This window comes from Cupressus sempervirens, chromosome 9 (genome assembly GCF_028749045.1).
Source record: "Cupressus sempervirens isolate cs-2001-9-10 chromosome 9, ASM2874904v1, whole genome shotgun sequence".
Taxonomy (NCBI): Eukaryota; Viridiplantae; Streptophyta; class Pinopsida; order Cupressales; family Cupressaceae; genus Cupressus; species Cupressus sempervirens.
Window position 1 is genome coordinate 505,875,477 of NC_143126.1, and position 8,446 is coordinate 505,883,922.

The following is an 8,446-nucleotide window of genomic DNA, read 5'->3' on the forward strand; positions in this document are numbered from 1 at the left end:
CAAATTAAATTTTAAAAAAATAATAATAATAAAAATTATCATTTAACAAATCACAAATTATAAACTTTAATCAATCCTATACATATCTTATATGAATATATTTAAAATATTTGTACTCTTTTTTAAATTTTCAAAATATAAGTAATAGTTTTCCTAAAATTTATGAACTTAATTATATTGTATTGTTTCAAAAATAAATAAACTTAATGTAGTATAAATATAAATTTTTTATAAATGTAATTTTAATATATTTATGGGTAGGGACCTAGCTTGGTTGGCTAAATCTTCTTGTTGCAGGGGGTTGGTCACGGGTTCTAGTCTCCCCCGTCCTCGTGGTACCGGTGGGTGTGTCGCGCCAGCGCTACCGGTTACGTTAAAAAGTTTACCAAGCGCACTGCAATTTATAAGAAGGTCGTGTTGCACCGATTCATAGCTCCAAGTCAAAGCGTTTACCCCTCTTTATTAAAAAAAAAATTTAATATATTTATAAATTTATAAAAATTAATTTAATATTCTTACATAATTATAATCAAACATATTTCATTATATATAAATGTTAATTTTTTTCAATACATAAAATATAAAAAACATGTCATTAGTTATACTATTTTTTGAGGCTTTTTCGCAGTAGGCCGGGACTCCTGGTCTAACACTAACAGAGCTCTTGTTACACACTAAAATGTGATTGGTAATTTAAATTTAATTTAAAGGAACGAGTTATGATTAATGTTCGTTAAAAAAAAATACAAGCTTTTTTTAGGGTAAATGATTGCTAACAAACTCGCATGAATCCACTACGTAACAGAGTTAACTCGAACCGGTGACTCAGAACTCGGTTTTACCAACTGCCCAATGCAGAACCAGAGCAAAGTTTCAATCCAGGTGTTATGCACTGGGATCAATTTTAGAGGAGAGCAACACTGTATTATGTAGTTTAGAAAACATTCATCAACATGCCCGAGGAAAATCGGATAATCTCGGATTAATGTTGACTAATTGCTGGGGAGAATGGGTTACTCTCCAGCAGTCACCAGCTTTACTAGTAATTGTGGAGGACAATCATGAAGAATGTAATTGGACAAATTGAATACCGGTGCTCTTCAATATTAACAAATGTCTGCCAAATCCCTTGTATTATGTGTCTTTGCAAACTGAACAAAGGGTTCAAAACCCAGTTATGAGGACAAAGATAATGTTTAATTTTCGGTCTAGAATTAGATTGAATAATGGTGTGCGTTTCCAACGCTTCAATTATGATCATACGATTGCAATGGCAGTGCCATCCGCTGCCGATCTCAATTTCAATATCAGAGCATTGTGTAGAGAAGGTCAGTTGAAAGAGGCGCTGCACATTCTGCATACTACGCGCAATTTCGCCGTGAATTCTGCTACATATCTGCAACTCTTACAGCTTTGCATTTCCAAGAAAGCTCTTTCAGAGGGTAAGCAAATCCACTCTCATATTAGTGGTAGTGAATTTAAGTTTACAACAAACAAAGTTTTGCAAAATACCCTTATACGCATGTACGGTAAGTGTGGAAGTTTAGTAAATGCACGCGAAGTGTTTAACAAAATGACCGAACGAGATGTCTTCTCATGGAACGTCACAGTTGCGGCTTACAGAAGACAGGGGTGTCATCATGAGGCACTGGAACTGTTTCTTCAAATGAAACAAACGGGTTTCCGACCTGATCAGTTCACATTTGCGAGCATACTCCCAGTCTGTGCGAAAATAGGGGTTTTGGAGCAGGGTTTGAGCATCCATCGATGCATACTTGAAAATGGATTTTTGTCCGATGTTGTTGTTGCCAGTGCCTTGTTAGACATGTATATAAAATTTGGAAGCGTACACAAGGCACGTGAACTGTTTAACAGAATGCCTTATAGAGATGTGGTTTCATGGACTGCCATAATCGCCGGGTATGCACAACTTGGTTTTGCTGAAAAGGCCTTGGAAACGTTTCAGCATATGCAATTGGAAGGCATAACGCCGAACTGTGCAACCTTTGCCAGCATCGTTTCAGCTTGTGCTAAAATGGGAGCTTTAGAACAAGGTATACCCATTCATCAGAGCCTAATAGAAAGGGGATTTTCGTCAGATTCTGTAGTTGCAAATGCCCTGGTAGATATGTATGCAAAATGTGGAAACGTACAGAAGGCATGTGAGCTATTCAAAATGATGTCTCGAAGAGACGTGGTTTCTTGGACTTCAATGGTTTCGGGATATGCACGAAATGGGTTTGTTGAAGAGGCCATGAAAACGCTTAGGCAAATGCAATTGGAAGGTGTAAAGCCAAACCCCGCAACCTTTGTCAGCATCCTCCCCGCCTGTGCCAAAATGGGAGCTTTAGGAGAGGCTATAGACATCCACAAAAGCATAAAGGAATGGGATTTGTCATCCAACGTTGAAGTCGCAAATACCCTGCTAGATACATATGTAAAGTGTGGAAACGTGCACGAAGCACAAGAATTGTTTGTTGCAATGCCAGAAAAAAATGTGGTGTCATGGAATACCATGATTGCAGGATGTGCACAAAATGGTGCTCTTGACAAGGCTTTAAATTTTTTTAAAGAAATGCCTCAAAGAGATGTGATCTCATGGACTGCAATGATAGCAGGATATGCACAAAATGGATTTGTTGAAATGGCACTGAAAACTTTTCAACAAATGCAATTGGCAGGCATGAAGCCAAATTCCAAAACCTTTGCCAGCATCCTCCTAGCCTGTGCTAAAATAGAAGGCTTAGAACAGGGTATGAATATCCATCAAAGCATAATGAAAAGTGGATTTTTGTCAGACGTTGTAGTTGCAAATTCTTTGTTAGATCTGTATGCAAAGTGTAGAAGTATACACAAGGCACGTAAATGGTTTGACACAATAACTCAGAGAAATGTGATGTCATGGAATGCAATGCTTGCAAGTTACACACAAAATGGGTATTTTGAAAAGGCTTTGGAGACTTTTAAGCAAATGCAATTGGTAGTGGTAAAGCCAATCTCCACTACCATTGTCATCATTCTCTCTGCCTGTACCAAAATGGAAGCTTTTGAACATGTTATGAGCATTCATCAATGCATAATAGAAAGGGGATTTTCAGCAGAAGTCCAAGCTGTGAATACGCTGCTAGATATGTATGCCAAATGTGGAAGCATACACAAGGCACGGGAACTGTTTGACAACATACCTCAAAAAAATGTGATTTCATGGACCGCAATGCTAACAGGATATGCACGACATGGTGTTCTTGACGAAGCCTTAAAACTTTTTAGAGAAATGCCTGATAGAAACGTGGTATCATGGACTGCAATGATTGCAGGATATGTGCAAAACGGATACGTTGACAAAGCATTGGAAACTTTTAAACAAATGCAATTGGCAGGTGTAGAGCCAGACTCCACAACCTTTATCAGCATCCTGCCAGCCTATGCCAAAATGGGAGCTTTAGAACAGTGCATGGACATCCATCAAATCATAACGGAAAGAGGGTTAGTTATAGATGCTATCGTTGCAAATGCTTTGGTAGATATGCATGCCAAATGTGGAAGCATACACAAGGCACGTGAGCTGTTTGACAAGATGCCAAAAAAAGATTTGGTCTCATGGACTACAATGATTGCAGGATATGCACAAAATGGCTTTTGCAAGGATGCTCTGAAACTCTTTGAACTAATGAAGCACTCTGGAATGCATCCTGACAATGTAAGCTTCGCATGTGTATTATTAGCATGTAGCCATGGAGGTTTGGTGGATGATGGCTGTAAATACTTTGATGACATGAGTGATTCTTATGGCATTGTGCCTACAATCGATCATTATGTTTGCATGGTTGACATTCTCAGTCGTGCTGGCTATCTTCGGGAAACTCTAAATTTTATCATCAAAATGCCATTTAAACCTGTGGTAGATGTATGGATGTGTTTGCTTGGTGCCTGCAGAGCACATAAGAATATACAGTTGGGAGTACATGCAGCAACTTTTATTTTTGAGCTGAATCCAAATAATGCTGAGACTTTTGTTCTTCTATCAAATATATGTGCAGAAGTGGGAAGGTGGGATGAGGTTCAAATGGTAAGAAGGTCAATGAAAGATAAGGGAATTAGAAAGGTACCTGGATGCAGTTGGGTTGAAGGCCATAAAATGGTACATGCTTTTTGTGCAGGAGACAGATCACATCCACAGACACAAGATCTATGTAAAGATGGATAGATTGTCTTGAAAGATGAAAGCTGCAGAGTATTTTTTACATTAAGAATGTGCCCAGGCTAATGTGAAGGGGAAGTTAAAAGAGTTACCCTTCCACTATCATGCTGCAGCATGCTCTCTTGGATCAAAGATTAGAGTAATCAAGAACCGTCAAGCATTTATCGACGTGAAGGAGAAGTTAAAAGAGTTGGAGTAATCAAGAACCGTCGAGCATGTACTGACTGCCACATTGCAACAATGTTTCCAAGTTTTCTGTGAAAAAGGTTATTGTTGAGAGATGTGAAACAGTTAACAGATTTCCAACAAGGACAATGTTCTTGCCAAGATTACTGGTGATGCTTAATGAAGTGACTGAAAAATAGGATTACACCGTGTCAGACCTGCAGTGGTGGTTGTGGTAAAGAAGCAATTAGGTAAAATGCTAACTTGCTGATTCAGATGCGGATGCAGATGGAGATGTGGATGCAAGAATTGGGTGCGCAGATACATGATATTTTTTGGGGGTGATTTTGGATGTGTTTAGATGCATGCATGTGTATATATATATATATATATATATATGCAAATAAATACAAGAAATATACAAAAATAAATCATTTCATAGTATGATATTTCACTATTGATCAAGATTCAAGATATTTCATACCTGATAGTTCAACTTTAAACTTCACTAACAGAAGAGAATGTTTAGTAACTGCGAAAAATAATGTCATGACAATAAATGATAGTTAAAGGTGAATAAGGAAAAGGCTTTTCTCTTGGAAAAGGACTATCTACATTAAGTTGTAACTGAACAATTGTATGTTGCTAAAGATCACCTCAAAAGCCTAAGATGGCAGAAAAACTAGGGATGGAGAAAATTGGAAAACTAAAACATGTAGCACTGAAGGAGTTTAGAGGGCATTTTGCCTACCAAAACATCTAGTGGTAGAACATTTGTTTAAAAATGTGATAACAATGTATGCAGGAAAACAATGCAATTGTTAATGTTAAAGATGAAAATTAGAAAAATAAGGAGCATACACAATTAATCATTAGACATTAAGAATTTAAAGTTGCAGAAAAGAAACCTAGATAAGAACCAACAGAAAACTTTAATCAGTTGCTGGAAGAACAGCTGAAGAAGTTTGCCAAGATAAAATAAGATAATTTTATTAATGTCCAACAAAAGACCACAACATGGGTCTATGGGACTGGAAACTTACACCAAGAAGAAAGCAGACAAACGGAGCACCAATCGGTGTCTAAAAAAGAACAAGTGCAACAAAAGAAGAAGAAACTAATAATCCTAAGAATAAATTGCAAAGCTATGAAACATGAGATTCCACTGAGCGCTTCCTGCACGCATTCGCAGGGCACCCATCGAGCATCAAGCATCCAAACACTTGAACATCCGCTTCCAAGTATGCCTGCTACGCACCGGTGAGCTAGGGCAAATGTATTAATTTTCCACAATTTACAATAGTTATTGTTGCTATTTCTGATTTTGATTGTGTATATTTATTTGCATCAATATATTGTATCACACTCTGTGATCCATTATTAGCATGATAAAGAGCTCATGAAAAAGAAAATCATGAGCTTTTCATCATTCTGAAGATGGACTGCAAAGTGTGATTTGAAATGTTAATGCAAATCATTATGTACAATCAAAATCAGAAATGGCAACAATAACTAACCCATTCTAATTTTAACTTTAAAATTTAAACAATTATTAATTATTAAATGAAAAACAGATATATGTAATTATTTGGAAAGTAAAATTTCAGAAGGAAATGGAAAAAAACATGAAAGCAGATGTATGCAGTCACTAAATTTATTTTCAGTCCCCAAACCAAGGCAGCTCCATCATTATAAGAAAAGATTATAAAACATTATTTGTGCTGAATTCAAACTCTATGATGAAGATGAGATAAAACTCTTCATGGTTTTGTATGGTCCTCCTGTCTACATTGATATTCCATCAATCTTATAACATGCTTAAGGTTAAGAGTAGTTGATCTATGGCTACCTTAACATTTAGTAAGTTATATGATTATTGATATAGTTGTATATAAGCAGTTAAATGTGGATGACATCTAAGCTATAGTATGGTATATATAGAAGTTAGTGGGAAGTTTGTAATGCATTTATTTGCAAGACTTTAGGAGGCTTGTTCCTTTTTAATGCTTTGTTATTTTCTATCAAGTATTTGTAGCATTGTTTTTAATATATTCTTTTTTCATATAAGTTATTTCATTACATTCAATAATTGTATCATTTGTTTCTAGCATTTGGGTTTTCATTGAAAATTAAATGACATATCATTTGGTTTGTTTACAGTAAAAGAACTGTAATGTTTTTTGACCTCTTTTTCTTTTATTAAGAACTAATATATTTGTAATACATAATTTATGAATAAATTGTAGTTTAAATTCATTTTGATCCCTATAATAAGAAATAATGTAATTAATATGCACTCAACTCTAATTTTTTTATTCATTTGTTTGCTATCACTTCAATTGAATACAATGTGTATATACCCGAACTCAATTTCATTACAAAGAGAAAATACTTTTATATAATCTGTTGTCTAATCTTTTATTTGGTTGAAATGGTTTTCTCATAAAATTCAATTCCTCTTTCTAAAATTTCCTTTGATGTTAACTTAAGTTATTTATATAATATGAACATTTTGCTTCATGATAAAAGTTAGGTTCGAGACATGTACAATTTATGCCCAAGCTCAATTTCATAGTCACAATTACAACTTTAGCATTTTATAGTTTATAGTCTAAAAAATCCTTCATGACAATTGGATTCACAATTCAAGTTTCTTCTCAATTGCAAGGAAAAGACCTCCAACTCTTTCAATATAGAGAAAAAGATCATTAAAATAAACAAATAACAAGGTAGAGGTTGGCCACCACGTTAGATAAAAACTACAAAGTAACAAAGACCAACTAACATAAAAAAAAGATCTAAAGAGAGAAAATAGATAAAGAAAATTCCAACTCATGATTAAGGCACAAGAGTCTCATCCTATGTGGTGACTTCTACAAACAACTTGTTTTTCTTCTTGATAATTTCTTTAAGCTCATTTGCATTATTATGTTTCATGTTCCTCTTGTTCAATTTCGAATGGGAAATGACCTCACCATCCCATTTGTGACTTTAATGAGTTGGTTCATTGTTGTCTTTCTATTGATCAATATATGCTGATAGAACTTCAAAGTGTCATGCACATTATCTCATCATTTCTTACAACTTTGACAATTAGTAGGGTTTTCCTAAATTTCCTCAATATTCTCCACTCTAGTAAGCAAGTGTATCATTGATTTGAACTCAAGTTAATGTATACATATCAAATTCACAAGATAACATCATAACATGTAAAACTATGTCGTAATATTATTCATACTTAACTATTGATCAAAATATCTAAGGGTTTTTGCTACAACACTTTGGCAAACTTTTAACAATGTTCAAGGATGCAAAGACTGTAAATGTAATTAAAGACACAATGCTTGTTGATCCATGTAATCATTTATTTATGTCACACTAATCAATTGTGCTTATGTCATTTAGTGAATGTTGAGCACATCATACAAGTCAAGTTAATCAATGCAAAATTGATTGTTGGGGATGAAATGGAGAGATTCAAAGTTACAATCCATTGTGTCCTACCAAATTAAATGTTACCACATCCAACAAGACAATTTAATCAATGCACATTGAATGTTGGGGGTGAAATGGGGAGATTCAAAGTTGCAATCCATCATGTTATTTCATTTTTCATAGGTCCATAGTCATTAAATGTAGCTTTGATAAATATTTCCTATACTCTACTCAAAAATTTTATCTTTTGTATTTTATTAAACGTTGAGCACATTAAACAAGTCAATTTAGTCCATGCAATGCCAATTGTTGGGGAGTGAAACAAATAGATTCAAAGTTATAATCCATCGTTTAAGATCATGAAATGTCACTTCAATTAATAATTTATATGAATTGTTCATAATTCTTATTTATTTCCTACAAAACCTTACAATTAAATTCCATTCGTCATTGATGACTCTGATTAATTGACACTTCATTATATTTGATGTTGTACAAATATACTCGATATTTTTGTTGTGTAAATAGAATTCTCTTGAACACTAATAAATTGGAAACTTTATACATAATATATTCATTAATCCACTCACAGTTATTGAGCCAATATATCATGCAAATTCTTCCCACAACACAACGATTATATCC

The 8,446-nt window shown here is 34.5% G+C and overlaps 1 pseudogene; it reads left to right on the forward strand.

Moving 5' to 3' along the window:
- The first annotated feature begins 722 nt into the window (after positions 1–722).
- LOC149539555 (pentatricopeptide repeat-containing protein At2g13600 pseudogene) lies at positions 723–4,831 on the forward strand (annotated as a pseudogene).
- The last annotated feature ends 3,615 nt before the right edge of the window (positions 4,832–8,446 follow it).